We start from the raw sequence: 18,925 nt of genomic DNA, 5'->3' as shown, positions 1-18,925 counted from the left end.
AAACTTGTTTGATATTTTTAGTTTGCTTGATTCTAAATGACATGAAAATGCTTCCATTTCACTGGAGGAGGGCCAGCTGGAGTGAAAATCAAATGGCTGAGAACTGAGGTTTTATGTTTTATCTTTTAATATGGGAAAGAAAAGAAAAAACACTGTATCTCAGAGTGGTTAGAAACCAAATTGTTTTTTATAGTCTGCATCCTGCTTTGATGAAATGGGGGTGGTTTTCATGATGTCATCCACATGGTTTAAATAAACAGTATACTAAGGTTAACAAGCTACAATCATAACAGAACTAGTAGGGGATTATAGCTGGGCTAATTTGATCAATTACTTTCAGTTCCAGAGGTCTCTAGATGAGACAGAAGCCAGTATACACATTTTGGCAGATAAAAAATTAGTTTGGTCAACACATACCCTGATGGTAATGAACATTCTTTCAAACTTCATTTTTCATCCCCGAGAGAGTAGAATCCCACTAATGCCAGTCACTGCCACTCAAAACCAGCCAAAAAGATAACAGTATTTTAGGCGCCAGAAATTTGCATTCCATGGGGTAGGCTAGGACTAGTCTTTTGGCTGCTCCATTGTGTCTGTGTTATATTTTAAGTTTTCCTCTCAGTATTTTTCTATTCAAAATTAATTGAAACTAGGAATAACTATCTAAAGTTTGTTTTTTGGGGTTGTTTTGTTTGTTTTTGAGATGGAGTTTTGCTCTTGTCACCCAGGCTGGAGTGCAATGAAGCAATCTCGGCTCACTGCAACCACCACCTCCCAGGTTCAAGTGATTCTCCTGCCTCAGCCTCCCAAGTAGCTGGGATTACAGGTGTCCGCCACGACACCTGGCTAATTTTTTGTATGTTTAGTAGAGACGGGGTTTTGCCATGTTGGGAAGGCTGGTCTCGAACTCCTGACCTCGGGTGATCTGCCCACCTTGGCCTCCCAAAGTGCTGGGATTACAGGCATGAGCCACTGCACCTGGCCAACTATCTAAAGTTTTTAGTCATTGTATGCTATGCCTTCGACAGTTGATATTTTCTTTCTTCTTCTTTTTTTTTTTTTTTTTTTCCATAGCATGTTTGTTTGTTTACTTTAAGTTCTGGGATACACGTGAAGAACCTACAGGTTCATTACATAGGTATACATGTGCCATAGTGGTTTGCTGCACCTATCAGCCCGTCATCTAGGTTTTAAGCTCTACATGCATTAGGTATTTGTCTAAATGCTCTCCTTCCCCTGCCCCCAACCCCTGGACACGCCCTGGTGTCTGATATTCCACTCCCTGTGTCCATGTGTTCTCATTGTTCAGCTTCCACTTATGAGTGAGAACATGCAGTGTTTGCTTTTCTGTTCCTGTGTTAGTTTGCTGAGGATGACGGTTTCCAGCTTCATCCATGTCCTTGCAAAGGACATGAACTCATTCTTTTTAATGGCTGCATAGTACTCCATGGTGTATATGTACCACATTTTCTTTATGCAGTCTATCACTGATGGGCATTTGGGTTGGTTCCAAGTCTTTGCTATTGTAAATAGTGCTGCAGTAAACATACATGTGCATATGTCTTTATAATAGAATGACTTATAATCCTTTGGGTATATACCTACTAATGGGATTGCTGGGTCAAATGATATTTCTGGTTCTAGATCCTTGAGGAATTGCCACACTGTCTTCAACAATGGTTGAACTAATTTACACTCCCACCAACAGTGTAAAAGCGTTCCTATTTCTCTACATCCTCTCCAGTATCTGTTGTTTCCAGATTTTTTAATGATCGCCATTCTAACTGGCATGAGATGGCATCTCATTGTGGTTTTGATTTGCATTTCTCTAATGACCGGTGATGATGTGCTTTTTTTCGTATGTTCCTTGGCTGCATAAAAGTAAACAGTTTTTTCCTCTTTTTTTTTTTTTTTTTTTTTTTTTTTTTTGAGACGGAGTCTCGCTCTGTCACCCAGGCTGGAGTGCAGTGGCCGGATCTCAGCTCACTGCAAGCTCCGCCTCCGGGTTTACGCCATTCTCCTGCCTCAGCCTCCCAAGTAGCTGGGACTACAGGCGCCTGCCACCATGCCCGGCTAATTTTTTGTATTTTTAGTGGAGATGGGTTTTCACCGTGTTAGCCAGGATGGTCTTGATCTCCTGACCTCATGATCCTCCCATCTCAGCCTCCCAAAGTGCTGGGATTACAGGCGTGAGTCACTGCTCCCGGCCTTCTTAATTTTTATTTTAAGTTCAGGGGTACATGTGCAGATTTGTTGCATAGGTATATTTGTGTTATGGGTATTTGTTGTACAGATTATTTCACCATCCAGGTTTTTTTTTTGAGACGGAGTCTCGCTCTGTCTCCCAGGCTGGAGTGCAGTGGCGGGATCTCGGCTCACTGCAAGCTCCGCCTCCCGGGTTTACGCCATTCTCCTGCCTCAGCCTCCAAGTAGCTGGGACTACAGGCGCCCGCCGCCATGCCCAGCTAATTTTTTGTATTTTAGTAGAGACGGTGTTTCACCGTGTTAGCCAGAATGGTCTGGATCTCCTGACCTCGTGATCCGCCCGCCTTGGCCTCCCAAAGTGCTGGGATTACAGGCGTGAGCCACCGTGCCCGGCCATCATCCAGGTATTAACCCTAGTACCCATTAGTTATTTTTCCCGATCCTCTCCCTCCTCTCACCTTCCACCCTCTGAAAGGCTGGAGTGTGTGTTGTTCCCCTCTGTGTGTCCATGCGTTCTCATCATTTAGCTACCAGTTGTAAGTGAGAACATGTGGTGTTTGGTTTTCTGTTCCCGTGTTAGTTTGCTAAGGATAATGGCCTCCAGCTCCATCCATGTCCCTGCAAAGGACATAATCTCATTCTTTTTTATGGCTGCATAGAATTCTATGGTGTATAATGTACCACATTTTCTTTATCCAGTCTATCAGTGATGGGAATTTAGGTTGATTCCATGTCTTTTCTATTGTGAATAGTGCTACAATGAACATAGGTATGCATGTGTCTTTATAATAGAATGATTTCTATTCCTTCGGGTTTATACCCAGTAATAGGATTGCTGGGCCATATGGTATTTCTGTCTTTAGGTCTCTGAGGAATTGCCACACTGTCTTCCACAATGGTTGAATGAATTTAAACTCCCACCAACAGTGTGCAGGCATTTCTTTTTCCTCCACAACCTCACCACCATCCATTATTCTTTTACTTTCAGTAACCGTCATTCTGACTGATGTTAGACAGTATCTCATTGGGGTTTTGATTTGCATTTCTCTATTGATCAGTGATGTGGAGCTTTTTTTCATATGCTTACTGGACACATGTATGTCTTCTTTAGAAAAGTGTTTGTTCTGTCCTTTGCTTACTTTTTAATGGAGTTATTTGTTTTTTTCTTGTAAATTTGTTTAAGTTCTTTATAGATGTTGGATATTAGACATTTGTCAGATGCATGGATTGCAAAGCTTTTCCCCCATTCTGTATGTTGTCTGTTTATTAAACAGTTTATGTCCATAGAGTATATGAAGGAACTGAGCAATGAGCTTTAGATACATGACTTATCAGCTTTGTAAGATGCTGAATACAAAGAAATGGTTTTTAGTATGTAAATAGAAGAAATGAATGATTAAAAAAAAAAACGAGCTATTTAAATTCCACAATTGCTATTTAAAAGGCACTAGCTTGGTGGTACAGGGTACAAAATTGTGTAAGTCATGGATCTGACTTGATTGTCTCCTAGGGGAGATGCCATCCACACCATGAATTACAACACACAGCAGATATGCCACAGAAGAGTGACAAAAATTTGACTCCTCATTCCAAAGTCAAAAGATGACAAGACCTCATTTGGGGGCAGGAATCAAGAAAAAATTCTGGGATGAGCTTTCATTTGCGATGTTCAGGCCATGATATAGACATTTTTGCATAAGGAATAAATCATAGGTAGCATGAAGTGGGGAATTAGGGAATGCCCAGGGAATGCTGAAGAGGACCTTTTGGTTTGCCCAGAGAATTGTGCTCCTAAAAGGCAGAGATCAAGACAAAAAAGTAAGCTGTAATCACTTTTGAAGGACTTTGGATTCCATGGGATTTTAATTTGGACAAAATAGTGTGGGGAGTTGTTGAAAGTTTTTGAGAAAAGCCTATCAGAGTAAGAAAAATTATTCCAGAAAAAATAACCATTCTCTAGCACATTTGAGAGAGCTCAGAGGTGGGGAAAATCAGAAGCTGTTATCACAGTAAGTCTAGTTGAAAGACAGAGAGTCTACATTGGGCTGGTAGCAGTGGAAAATGAAGAAAAACACAAAGGTTTTATACAAGGAGAATCTATAGGACTCAACCACTCATTGTGGAATAAAAAAGATTTAAAAAGTGGATTTCAACCTTGGGTGGATAAAAAATGGTGGCACCAACAATAGTAACATGAAAAATGAGAAAGTGGGACTCTTTTGGTGGGTTTGGTTAGGCATCATTGGAATTTGGGTGCTCCAATCACATCTAAAAACTTATAAAAACTTAGAAAGAGTAGTTGAGGGGAGATATACTGAGGGGTTTGAGAATCTGTTGAAGCAAAAGAGAATGTGAGTCCCCTCCAGAAAGAATTTTGGATTCTATTTAAGAAATATTTAATGAGTTCCTAATAGTGCCAGGGACTGTGCCGGGCATGGTAAGGAAAACAAATACACAAAACAGATCCCTTAAAAAGTTCAGAATCTAGTAAGTTTCTCATTCTGGTTCTATCACTTATTTGCTGTATAACCTAGGGAAATTAACATTTTGGGATTGTTCAGCTTGCTTCTATTCTGGGAATATTGCCGTGTACATGCTTAACCAGTTAGGTGGTGGCGTTAGATTTGCCAGGTGTAAAATTTTTTAGCATCATAGGGGAGCTCATGGGAAATGTTATTATGGACAGTCATAAGGGCTAGTGGAGGCAAGGAATTAGGTGATAGCCAAAATCCCAGTCAGAGTGAAGGAGCACAACACATGGGAAACATTTAGAGAAGTCTCTGAGGTTAGAACCGAAGCCAAAGCCTTCCACTAGTGCGTCACTTTCCGACAGTGCAAGCCAGCAGTGGCCTTGAAGCACTCCCATGCTGAGCTTAAGCACTGGATCCAGAAGCCAGGGGAATAACATAGACATTTCTAAAAAGGAACCCTGTATAGTAGAGGACAGTAGAGAAGTGTGAAAATGGCAGACATCTTCACACTGTGCTGGTGTTTAGTTATTCAATTGATACTTACTGAGTACTTACTGTGTGCTCAGGGCTACTTTCTGAGTGTACAATAGTGAGCAAAGCAGACAGGTTCCTGCCTCAGTTCATTTGCATTGTGATAAAGGAACACGTGAGGCTAATTTATTCAAGAAGCACAGCGCCAGCATCTGCTTCCTGTGAAGACTTCAGACTGCTTCTACTCATGGTGGAAGGCAAAGGGGAACCCATGTATCGTATGATGAGAGAGGGGGAAAGAGGGAGGAGAGAAGGTGTTAGGCTCTTTTTTAACAATCAAATCTCCTGGTAACTAATAGACTGAGAAGACACTCATTACCATGAAGACAGCACAAAGCTTTTCATGAAAGATCAGCCTCCATGACTCAAACACCTCCCACTAGGGCTCACCTTCAACACTGGAGCTCAAAATTTCAACATGAGATTTGGAGGCAACAAACATTCAAACTATATTGGTCCCTAATATCACGAAGTTTGTAGGCTAGTGAGGAAGACAGCTATTAATCAAATTTTTACTTGACTGTAATAGGTGCTATAAAAAAGAAGGATACGGTTCAAGGAGAACCTCTAAAAGGAGGGCTTTCATTTAGATTGAAGTATCCAAAGAGCTGTTCCAAGTGAATTATGTTTGAGCAAACAGGGGATGGAGTTGGCCTTCAACAAAGTCCTTTATTGAAGTGAGAGATGAGGAGTGGACTGCCAGACAGATCTTTCCCTATTCCTGGTCACTAGAGCATCCAATTATAGAATCCTGAAGGAATAAAATATCAAAAGGTCCAAAAACACCAAAGGTGAACCCAGTGACCCAAATACAGAGAGAACAGGAAATTATTCAAAGTCTAGTCATGCTTATTACAGAGGCTCTAGTGCATAGTGGTAAAAACCCGAGTCTGGTATCAAACCAAAACTGAAGTCTGGCATTAAAAGCTGTGTGACGTAGACAAATTAGTAACTCTCTGTAAGCCTCAGTTTCCCCCTCTGTAAGGTAGAAATAATAAGAGTCACATACCCCTGTGACTGTTAAGAGAATTAAATAATTCATAAAACTTGTAGCACAATTTCTTACACTACCCTTCAATAAATGTTAGGTGTTATCATCATCTTGGATAAGGATTTTTTACTGAGACCTACAGTGATCCAAATATCATAAAATTCACCCATTTAAAATGTGCAGTTTGGTGCATTCAGTACATTCACAAAGTTGTACAACCATCACTATCTAATTCCAGAACATTTTTATCAGCTCAAAAATAAGCCTCATATCCATTAGTCACTCCCTTTCCCCTTCCCCTCCAGCCCCTGGCAATCGCTAACCTACTTCTGTCTCTATGGATTTGTCTATTTCAGACATGTCATATAAGTGGAATCATATAATATATGGCCTTTTGTGTCTACGAAGCATAATGCTTTCAAGGTTCATTCCTGTCGTATCAAGTATTCATATTTCTTTCCTTTTTATGGCTGAATGATATTCCATTGTATAGATATAATGTATACATTATTAGTATAGAAGTTTTTGTGTGAACATATGTTTCCAATTCTCTTGGGTATACATCCAGAAGTGGGACTGCAGGATCGAATGGTAACTCTGTTTAACTTTAGGGGGAAATGCCAAACTGTTTCCCAAAGCTGTTGCATCATTTTACATTCCCACAAGCAAAGCATGAGTATCCCAATTTTTCCACATCCTTACCAACACTTGTCATTGTCTGTCTTTTTTATTCACCATCCTGGTGAGTGTGAAGTGGTATCTTGTTGTGGGTTTGATTTGCATTTCCCTAGTGACTAATGATATTTATTGAGCATCTTTTTCATGTGCTTATTGGCCACTTATGTATCTTCTTAGAAGAAATGTCTATTCACATCTTTGCCCATTGTTTAATTGGGTTATTTGTTCTTTTATTGTTGAGTTGGATACGGCTGTTATTTTAAAACTTTTGGATACACTAAGGAAACTGCATTTCCAGCGAGAGACACACCACGCAGGACTGAAAATGGTTAGTCTAAGGGGATTCATGACAGATTTGAGAAACCATGATGAACAGAATTTCCAGCCAGAGAATTTCCACTCAGACCCATCATCAACAGGAATGATTCCAACATGAAGGTGAACCACCACAGGATCCAGTTAGTCCCAGTTTCACTCTGTCATCCAAGCTGGAGTGCAGTGGCATGGTCTCCACTCACTGCAGCCTCAACCTCCCAGCTTCAAGTGATCTTCCCACCTCAGCCTCCCGAGTAGCTGGGACTACAGCAACATGGAGAAGGCATCAAAAACGTACTTCGTTCATCCACCAACAGTATGAAGAGCTAGAAGCTCTGTTTAGCCAGACTGTGTTCCCAGATAGAAACCTTCAGGAGAATCTAGCTTTGAAACTCAACCTACTGGAGTCAACAGTAAAGGCTTGGTTCAGGAACTGGCAATTCAGATTGAAGCAGCAGCAATCAGCAAAGCAAGCAAACCAGATCCTTCCATTCAAGAAGAATGTGCCCACCTTCCCCTGAACACCCCCCAGTCTTTATGCTTTTTCTCCTGTAGTTTCAGATTTCTACATCTCCCTTCCACCTCAGCCCCTAGACTCTTCCAACTGGGCCTGGAACTCTACCTTCACTGAAAGTCCCACAAGTGACTTCCAAATGCAAGATACTCAATGAGAGAGGCTGGTGGCCCCAGTTCCTACTTTGTACTCCGATGCCTATGACATATCCCAAATCATAGAACTGTACAATCTTCCTGATGAGAATGAGATATCCAGCTCTTCTTTCCACTGTCGGTATCAGTATCTCTCACCCACAAGGTACCAGGTAGGAGGACAGGATTTCTCTCTCAGCACTTTGCTGGTCCAGCTGTAGGCCTATCTCCCACACAAACCTGGCCCAGTATGACAAGCCAAAGCTTTGAAGCCTACAGTCTAACAGACAGCCTGGAATTCCAGAAAACCTCCAATACGGTAGACTTTGAATTTCTCTGACCAGAGTACTAATAAATATGGACCATTTTAAAAAGAGGTCTTCTTGCCTCTTGTACATAGCTATTGTTTCCTTTGTTTCATTTTAACCCAAACATCTGGGTCTGTGTCTCTGATTTCCATGGAAATGTTGTGAAAAGAGATTTCCAAGTAGAGCTGGGCACTACGCAATCAGCCCCACAATTCTCCCTGAGAAGCCTTCCTAGTCCCTTACATGGCCAATGAGACTCCAAAATTCCCCTCCCAAAACTATCCTGGAGTTTCTAAAAGTAGGACAGTGGTTTTCGGGGTTATCCACTTTATTTTTTTAAAACTAGGAATCACTCTGTCACCCAGGCTGGAATGCAGTGGCACAATCATGGCTCACCAAAGCCTTGACCTCCTGGGCTCAGGTGATCCTCCCACCTCAGCCTCCTGAGTAGCTGGGACTACAAGTGCCCGCCACCACACTCGGCTAATTTTTTGTTTGTTTTTTGTTTTTTGAGACAGAGTCTCGCACTGTCACCCAGGCTGGAATGCAGTGGCAGAATCTTGGCTCACTGCAACCTCCACCTCCCGAGGTTCAGGTGGTTCTCCTGCCTCAGCCCCCTTAGTGGCTGGGATTACAGGTGCATGCCACCATGCCCGGATAATATTTGTGTTTTTGGTGGAGACAGGGTTTCACCATGTTGCCCAGGCTGGTCTCGAACTCCTGACCTCCAATGATTCGCCCACTTTGACCTCCCATGGTGTGGGATTGCAGGCATGAGCCACCGAGCCCAGCCAATTTTTGTATTTTTCGTGGAGGCAAAGTTTTGCATGTTGCCCAGGCTGGTCTCGAACTCCTGGAGTTAACATCATCCACCTGCCTCAGCCTCCCAAAGTGCTAGGAATACAGGAGTGAGCCATCGCACCCAGCTGGGTTATCCAGTTCAAAAGAATTTTTTTTTTCAAGGTAACCAGAGAAGCCATCATCCACTTTTCTCTCTGTATCATTCTGATTTTAGTATATGTGTTGTGGAAGTGAGTATACACTATCATCCACTTTTAATGAGAGAAAGTTATAAACTTACCTTTTGTTTCCAATTTTTAGGGTTTTTTTGTTTGTTTTTTGTTTTTTGTTTTGTTTTGTTTTGTTTTTGTTTTTGTTTTGGAGACAGCACTCTGCTTCCAGGCTGGAGTGCAGTGGCACCATCTTGGCTCACTGCAGCCTCTGCCTCCTGGGCTCAAACAATCCTCCCACCTCAGCCTTCTGAGTGTCTGGGACTACAAATGCGTGCCACCATGCCTGGCTAATTTTTGTATTTTTAGTGGAGAAGTGGTTTCGCCATGTTGCCCAGGCTGAATTTGGGGTTTTTTTAAAGGAGACTTTCAGTCCAAATTTGAGGGGAAATTACTATCACCACTAGTTTTAATATAGTATAATGAAAAAATATATATATAGTACAATGGTCCAGACATAATAAGAGGTGCAAAAACTAGCACAGGAAGAAATAAAAACAGATTTTTGAAGGTGAGATGATAAACTCGCAAAATTAACAAAATAAATAGTCAAACTTTTAGAATGACATTTTAGCACATTTTCCAGCCACGTGATCATTCTACAAAATTAATATCATTTCTGAACACCAGTAATAAAGAAACATAAGGTAAGTACCTCTCAATAAAAAATGTAAAAGTACCTAGGAATTCACAAAGAAAATTAATACCTCTGTGGAGAAAACTTCAAAAACTTAAAAAAAGACATAGAAAATGTTTTGAATAGGCCGGGCACAGTGGCTTATGCCTGTGGTCCTGGCACTTTGGGAGGTCAAGGCGGGTGGATCATGGGGTCAGGAGATCAAGACCATCCTGGCCAGCATGGTGAAGCCTCGTCTCTACTAAAAGTACCAAATAAATTGGCTGGGCGTGGTGACGCATGCCTGTGGTCCCAGCTACTCGGGAGGCTAAGGCAGGAGAATCGCAAGGATTGAAATCACGCAGTGTGTTCTCCAAACACGATGGAATGAAATTAGAAATCAATAGTGGAAGAAAATTTGGGAAATTCACAAATATGTGGATATTAAACAATACATTCCTAAATAACCAATGGTTAAATGGGAAATCACAGTCTGAGCAACATGGCAAAACTCTGTCTCTGCAGAAAATGGAAAATTGGCTGGACATGGCAGCCAGAGCCCATGCTCCCAGCTACTCAGGAGGCTGAGGTGAGAGGATCCATACCCCGAGCCACAGAGGTCGAGGCTGCAGTGAGCAGTGACTGTGCCACTGCACTCCAGGTTGAGCAACACAGTGATACCATCTCAATAAATAAATAAATAGAAGAAATCGTAAGTAAAATTGGAAAACACTTTTAACTGAAAAAAAAAAAAAAAAAAAAAAACAGAAGCACAACAAACCAAAACATGGGATGAAGCTAAATCAATGCTAAGAATGAAATTTATAGCTTCAAATACTTACATATATATTTTTAAAAGGTCTCAGATCAATAAGTTTTATACAGGAAGGAAGCTGGCATAGTTTTACTAATATTTGTCAAATTAAACTTTAAGGCAAAACTTTTTTATTGAGATGGAGCCTTGCTCTGTCGCCCAGGCTGGAGTGCAGTAGTGCGATCTCGGCTCACTGCAACCTGTGCCTCCAGAGTTCAAACGATCCTGCTGCCTTAGCCTCCCAAGTGGCTGGGACTACAGGTGTATGCCACCATGCCAGGCTAGTTTTTGTATTTTTAGTAGAGATGGGATTTTGCCATGTTGCTCAGGCTGGCCTCAAACTCCTGAGCTCAAGTGATCCTCCCACCCCAGCCTCCCAAAGGGCTGAGATTGCAGGTGTGAGCCACCTCGCCTGGCCAAAACAGTTTTTTAGAAATAAAGTATATTAGACAACAACAAAAGGAACAATTAACCTGAAATATATAACTCCGAACTTGTATATACTTAACATATACTCAAAATATATGAGGCAAATTTTAACAGAAATTAAAGTTCTTAAGAAAACTTCACCAATACATAGTCATAATGTGGCATATTCATACAACACTCTCAATAATTGATAATAACAGTCCAAAGAAAGCAGAAAGAAGGAAAGCCTAGAGTAGAAATAAATGAAATAGAGAATAGAAAAGCAATAGAGAAAAAAATTATGAAATCAAAAGCTGGTTCTTTGAAAAGCTCAACAAAATGGCAAACATTTAGCTAGATTGACCAACCCCCAAAAAGACTCAAATTACTAGAATCAGAAACAAAAGTCAAGATTTTATTACCAACCTTATAGAAATAAAAATTTTTAGAAAGAAATAATATGAAGAATTGAACACCAACAAATTAGATAAATGAAATGGACAAATTCCTAGGAAGACACGGAATACCTCATCTGACTCCACAAGAAATAGATGCTGTGAATAGAGCTTGCTATGGTATGAATGTGTCCCCCACAGCTCACGCATTGGAAACTTAATCCCCCAAGCAACAGCGCAGAGAGGTGGGGCCTTTAAGAGGTACTAGGCAGAACCCCCATGAACGGATTAATGCCATTGTTGTGGGAGTGGGTTAGTTATCTCAGAAGTGGGTTCCTGATAAAAGGATGGGTTCGGCCCTCTTCTCCAAATCTTTATTCCCACCCCCACTGGTCTCTCTCTCTCTTTCTCTCTCTCTCTGTCTCTCTCTGCCTGTCTGTCTGTCTCTCTCTCTCTCTCTCCCCTCCTCCTCTCCCTTCCTTTTGCCATGAGAGGATGAAACATGAAGGCCGTGGCCAGATATGGCCCCTCCATCTTCCATTTGAGGCTGGAAGACTTCCCAGCCTTCAGAACTGTAAGAAATAAACCTCTCTTCTTTAAAAAAAAAAAAAAAAAATTGTTCACTTCCACTGATCCTAGAAAAAAAATCAGCTCTCCAAGAAGGAGTAGATCATTGTTACTTGCTATCTGCCTTAGTAAATAGCAGATGCCTCAGAATTGGGAGGCATGGAGGTTCTTTCATGGCTAGAAAGAGCACTACAGATATGGTCTCCCTACTCGCATCTCCCCTTTTCCAAAGACTCGTTCTCTTCCTTCCTCGTGTTGGGAACTCTGTCTAGCCCCCTCTTTCTCACCTCTGGGCACTCGTGTCAGTCTCATGGTGCCATCTTGAGACATTTACCTATATAGGTAGAGTCCCGAGGAACAGGAAACTAGAGACAGTGGGAAGGAGCATGCCAGAGGTGTTTGGCCCACGATCTTTTACAAATACAGAGCCTGGCAGATGGCAACAAAAAGTACAAACACCTTCCCTTCTCTGATCTCTTATCTCAACGCTAAACCTTGTCATTACTGAGGCTGGCAGAGAGGCACCATGAGGGGGGAGATCCCAGAACTAGTGATGGAAAGGGAGTTCTTACCCTGTCAGAAACTCTGTGGCCTTTAAGCAAGTTACTTTCCTTCTCCAAACTCGGTTTTCTCCCCTTGCGAAGTAAGGGTAATAACATGTGTTCTGCCTGTCTTGCAAGATTTTTATGAAGATAAAATGTGCTAAGGTATGTGAAAGGGCCTTGTAAAATGCTATATAAATGAAAGTACTATTACCCAGGAGTAAGAACTCAACTTGTGTATAGCATCACAGTTGTAGTTGAATAAGTTCCAGGATATTAAATATCTTTATACATCACTTCTGGGTAACTTGTGCAATATATAGTTTATATATGGAGTGTAATTTTTCACTTGGGGTATTGTTTTACTGTGTAAGTCCTAGTTATTTACAGAGGCTTTATTTGAAAATGAGCTAACACGTTCAAATTCCCCACATTCAATTTATTCACACATAGACATGTTAAATAAGAACTTCTTATTTTTCTGCTCTGATATTTCATCAAACTAAAATAAATGTTTAATATTATATATTTTAAGTATTTCAATATCTGGACTAGAATTGTTGTATAATTTATTCTGAGCACTTATATAGTGCCAAGTAGTATGTTAAACATTATGTCATATAATCCTTACCACATCCAAATGGGAGTGTAATCATTATTCCCACCATTTCTGAGAGGGGAAAACTGAGACTAAACAAAATCACATCACCACCTGGTAAGAGACTAAGCTAGGATTGGAAATATAGTGTGCTTGACCCCAGATCTCACCTCTTAAACTCCAATGTTTGTAATATGCCAAGGAGAAAAAGAACACTGAAGAACTGGAGGGTGATTCTTCTGTGTGCATTTGGACTATTTATTTCCACATTTCATTATAGGATTACCTTGGGCAGAACCCACAAAAGAAAACAAACCAAAACAATTGGAGAAGACAATTAATATATGAACAGGGTTGATTCCCATATGAGATTTAGTTAAGAAATACAAAGAATTTACTGAGAGTAAGAATTGTTAAACAAAGATAAATTATTAAAGGAAGTTACAATATCCACTTTTCTGAAGGGTGCTAAGCAGAGTAAATCTCATCTTTTATAACCTCTGCTACATTCAATTAGGAAACTAGAGTCAAAGCAGTGAATAACAGTTAAATTATAGCCAACATTAGCATAGTATAGCATATGAATGTTTATAAATAAAAAAATAAGATACTAAGGAGAAAAAAGAGAAAGCTAAAAATCCTGTAAATGCCAATAATGTTACTAAGAAAAAAAGAACAAAAAAGTCACTTTAAAAGTTACTAAAATTAAAAATAACTGAGGTTACCCAATATTTTTTATACCTCTAGATACAGTATACAAATCAATGAATTTTTAAAACCATACCACACACACACACACACACACACACACACCAACTTTTAATCAGGTTATACAAAAAGCACCATGGGTATTTGTTTTGTATAATGATATGCATTAATGTTAATAAAGGAGTTAAATATGTACTTTATATGATAAATATGCAAATATATGATTTTAAATAGTTTTCAGCAGTAAGGGTGGATATTTGTTGTAGAAAAAATAAAATGAATTCAAACTAAGTTCTATAAATATACTTAGTGTCACATCACCCTACACACACTACACTAACTCCTGCATATTGGACCTCTTACATCTTTTATAGTCTTGATTTTGCTCTTTTTATTTTATCTTTATCATCTTGCCAATTACAAACTTGCTGTTTTTAAATTATCCACTTGGGTACGTGTACACCATGGAATACTATGCAGCCATTAAAAAGGAACAAGATCATGTCCTTTCCAGGGACGTGGATGGAGCTGGAAGCCATTATCCTCAGCAAATGAATGCGTGAACAGAAAACCAAACACCGCCTGTTCTCACTGTAAGTGGGAGCTGAACGATGAGAACACATGGACACATGGGGGAAACAACACACACTGCAGCCTGTTGGGGGTGGGGGAGGGAGAGCATCAGAAAGAATAGCTAATGGATGCTGGACTTAATACCCAGGTGATTTGGAGGTTCTGGTAGCGATCCACCATGGCACATGCTTACCTATGTAACAAAACTGCATGTACTGCACATGTACCCTGGAACTTAAAATTTGAAGGGGGGAAAAAAGGAAACAGCACACTGAAAAATCTTTTAAAAATTAAAAAAATAAGTTATCCACTTGATTCAGCCTTTAAAAGAGAGGAAATGAACTTACTTTCATAAAGTAAAAGTGAAAATATTTATTGCTTCCAAATCACCAGTTTAAAATAAAAACAGGCAGTGGGAATTTTTTTTAATTGAATGCTTTGTTCTATTTATTTTACCTGTTTCATGTTCAATGCTGGATGCAGCATAGATTCTAACATTCCAAGTTATAAGTGAACAATGAGTGTAGAACTAAACCTCTAGTGAGCTACCTAATTCTTTTCCCAGAAGGTTAGACTACTAGTTTGCCCAGCAAGCCCTAAAGAAGATTTTTCCGAAATCTTTCCAATTCAATACTTTCTTTGTATCAACTGTAGTTTCTTATTTCCATTCCAGATGGAGAATTAAGTTTGAAAGACTGTCCAGAGTATTCTTTCTCAAAGTGTGATATGCTATGTTGTTTGATGAATGTCAGGAGCATATTAAACTTAATCACACAGTAATGCATTTACTGTGGAAGCAGTTGAATCATTCAAATAGTTCCAACAAACCAATTGCCTCTGTGAATAAGAACTGGTCCTATCAGCACTTCAAACAGGCCTAGACCTAATTGGCATACAAAAATGCAGGTGACTCATGACTAATTATCAATAGGTAGGAAACATTTTCACAGATGGGTTTCACTCTACTAAAACATGCACTTTGGGACACACACACACACACACACACACACACACACACACCCCTTAAGGATTTGAATCAGGGATAAATCCATTCTAAAATTTTCCAGTTTAATGACCCTTCCAGATATATTTAGGTGTAGAAAGAAAAGTCTAATGCTAAATTTTGCATGTACATAGCCTTCCCAAATACATTTTAGTAAAATAAAATTGACACTAATGAAAAAACAGATTTCAAATGTAGTAATTGGAGATAGAAAAAAATAAGACATAAATTATCTTAAGAAAATAGTTAAGTTACCTATGTCTTCTCTACAATTTGGTTTACTCTTCATTTGGGGAGGTGGGAGAGTGTGTTACATTGAAAGTGTTCATTAAGCACATGTTCTCATATGAACTCCTAAAACAAGAATTTAAGTGCCTTTCAGTGGGAAAATATTATTCTCGTTGCTCATTTCCCTTCCCTATCCAAGACATACCTCATAGGTATTATAGTTCCTGGTTTCCAATTTGCTTGTTTGAGACAAATGATGCCAGAATTCAGAAAATCATTTGGGGCCACTCAAAACATTTATAAAAAGAGCTTATAGTTAACAAAACAAACTTTGTCATCACAAACTTTAATCAGAATAAATGAAACAACAAATGTCTTTGAGCAAACTGGAAGACAGATAGACTTAGAAAACTTGGCTTTACTGCTTAATAACTTTGCTTTGATGCTTCATGAGGGAATGGGAAGAGAACTGGGCTAGAAATCAGATGACCTAGATTTTTGTCCTGGCTTCACTGCCTATTGGCTCAGTAGACTTGAGAAATCATTTATTCTTTCCAAGCCTCTGTTTCTTCATCTGTTAAAAGAGAAAATAATAGAGACAATGGTACCTATTCTGCTTTCTTCTCAATGAATGACACTTCAGAACCAGTAAACACTCCCAAATCCTAAATCTCTTCTCCCAGTGCCCGTTACCACTGGCTCTAAATAAAGCCTGGATCTCAGGTAAGAACACTTCACTCAGACTAGTGCTCCTCCAATCTTATTTAAAAAAAAAAAAAAATCCTGAGGCCGGTGGTGTTTGGCTCATTAATTCTCTACTTCTGTCTTTGCTATTCTCATCAACCTCCCTTGTCATTCTTCCTCCATCACCAAAGCCTTGGCTCTGGTTTGCCACCTGGTTCTGCAATGCAAGTTTTCCTGTCATCCTGATGACTTTAGCTGTAATGTTCAAGAATTCATTCAACATGTTGAATCAGGGCTGCTCTGTCTATAGAGTAGCCATTCTTTTATTCCTTTACTTTCTTAATAAAGTTACTTTCACTTTGAAAAAAAAAAGTGTTTAATCAGGAACAAGAAAAGGGTGCCCATTCTCACCACTTCCATTCAACATAGTACTAGGCATAGTAGTGTAGTCCTAGCCAGAGCAATTAGGCAAGAAAAAGAAAGAAAAGCCATCCAAAATTGGAAAGGAAAAAGTTAAGTTGTCTCTGCTTACAGATGACATAATCTAATATATAGAAAACCCCAAAGATTTCATAAAAACGGTTAGAACTAATAAATAAATTCGGTACAGTTACAGGATGTGAAATCCACATTCAAAAATCGGTAGCCTTTTTATACACTAGCAATGAACCATCCAAAAAAGAAATCAAGAAAACAATCCCATTTACAATAGCATCCCCAAAATAAAATAGGAATAAATTTAACCAAGGAGGTGAAAGATCTATACACTGAAAACTACAAAACTTCAATGAAAGAAATTGAAGAAGGCACCTCAATGAATAGATATCCCATGTTCATAGACTGAAAGAGTTAATATTGTTAGAATATCCATACCACCCAAAGCAATCTACAAATTTAATGCAATCCCTATCAAAAGTCCAATGGCATTTTTCACAGTAATAAAATTAATATGGAATCACAAATTTATTTTAACAGTCTAGAAATCTGCCCAGGTCACATCATTTCTTCAGTATCCGCATGTTATTTCCAATTCTACATGTTTGAAATTCAACTCATGATCCTCTCCAACCAAAACTAGGCACTCGACAGTATTCCTTTTTCTTTCTTTCTTTTTTTTTTTTTTTTTTTTAAATAAGAGACAGGGTCCAGCTCTTCCACCCAGGCTGGAGTGCAGTGATATTATTATAGCTTACTTTAGCCTCAAACCCCTGGGCTCAACGGATCCTCCCATCTCAGCCTCCCTGGTATCTGGGACCAAAGGCACATGCCACCACACCTGGCTAATTTCTTTGTAGAGACAGGGTTTTGCTATGTTGCCTAGGCTGGTTTCAAACTCCTGGCCTCAAGCAATCCTCTCACCTTGGCCTCCCAAAGTGCTGAGATTACAGGCGTGAGCCACCACACCTGGCCCCAGTATTTCTTTTTTTTTTTTTTTTTGAGACGGAGTCTCGCTCTGTCACACAGGCTGGAGTGCGGTGGCCGGATCTCAGCTCACTGCAAGCTCCGCCTCCCGGGTTTACGCCATTCTCCTGCCTCAGCCTCCCGAGTAGCTGGGACTATAGGCGCCCGCCACCTCGCCCGGCTAGTTTTTTGTATTTTTTAGTAGAGACGGGGTTTCACCGTGTTAGCCATGATGGTCTCGATCTCCTGACCTCGTGATCCGCCCGTCTCGGCCTCCCAAAGTGCTGGGATTACAGGCGTGAGCCACCGCGCCCGGCCTTTTTTTTTTTTTTAATTAAAAAAAAAGTACCATCTTTCTGTTTGTCCTGCCTGAATTGGTTTTCTTTTCTCTTTCACTAAATTAACTCACCCTTCCTTCAAATCTCAATTCAAACATCTCTTCTTTAAAGAAAACTTCCTGAACCAGCCTGATACTCATCACATTAAAACTGTATTTATTTGTATGATCATTTGATTAATGCCCATCTCTCCCATTATAATCTAAGTTACATGGAAACAAAGACCATATCTGATTTGCTAAGCATGATATCCCCAGTACTTAGCACTGTTCCTGGTATATAGTATGTACACAATAAACCCATTGAATGTATGGTTATAAGATAATTTAGTGTTTATGTGGCAGATTTTGCTTCCTTTGTCTCAGAAGTAATCATTCTAAATGTTTTTAATTAACCTAAATCACTCTAAAGACCTAGATAAGGCCAGGCGCGGTGGCTCACACCTGTAATCTCAGCACTTTCGGAGGCTGAGGCGGGTGGATCACCTGAGGTCCTGACCAGGCTGACCAACATGGAGAAACCTCATCTCTACTAAAAATACAAAATTAGCTGGGCATGGTGGCATATGCCTGTAATCCCAGCTACTTTGAAGGCTGAGGCAGGAGAATCGCTTGAACCTGGGAGGCAGAGGTTGTGGTAAGCTGAGATTGCGCCATTGCACTCCAGCCTGGGCAACAAGAGCGAAACTCCGTCTCAAAAACAAAAAAAGACTTAGATAAGACCTACATGTTCATTCCTGAAAACAGAAAGTTGCTGAAAATAGACTGATTACATATGGATCACAGCCTTAACATGAGGCCAACTTCAACTTCACAAGGAAAAGAAGTAGTAATTAGTTAAGTACAAGAAGGTAGTGAGGCCGGGTGCAGTGGCTCACGTCTGTAATTCCAGCA

The 18,925-nt window shown here is 40.0% G+C and overlaps 1 pseudogene; it reads left to right on the top strand.

Annotated features, from left to right (window-relative positions):
* Positions 1-3,923: 3,923 nt before the first annotated feature.
* On the top strand, positions 3,924-8,179 carry LOC105463199 (arginine-fifty homeobox-like; annotated as a pseudogene).
* The last annotated feature ends 10,746 nt before the right edge of the window (positions 8,180-18,925 follow it).

Source organism: Macaca nemestrina, chromosome 6 (genome assembly GCF_043159975.1).
Source record: "Macaca nemestrina isolate mMacNem1 chromosome 6, mMacNem.hap1, whole genome shotgun sequence".
Lineage (NCBI taxonomy): Eukaryota > Metazoa > Chordata > Mammalia > Primates > Cercopithecidae > Macaca > Macaca nemestrina.
The sequence above is the reverse complement of the archived record's forward strand: the minus strand, read 5'-3'. Positions and strand labels throughout refer to the sequence as shown.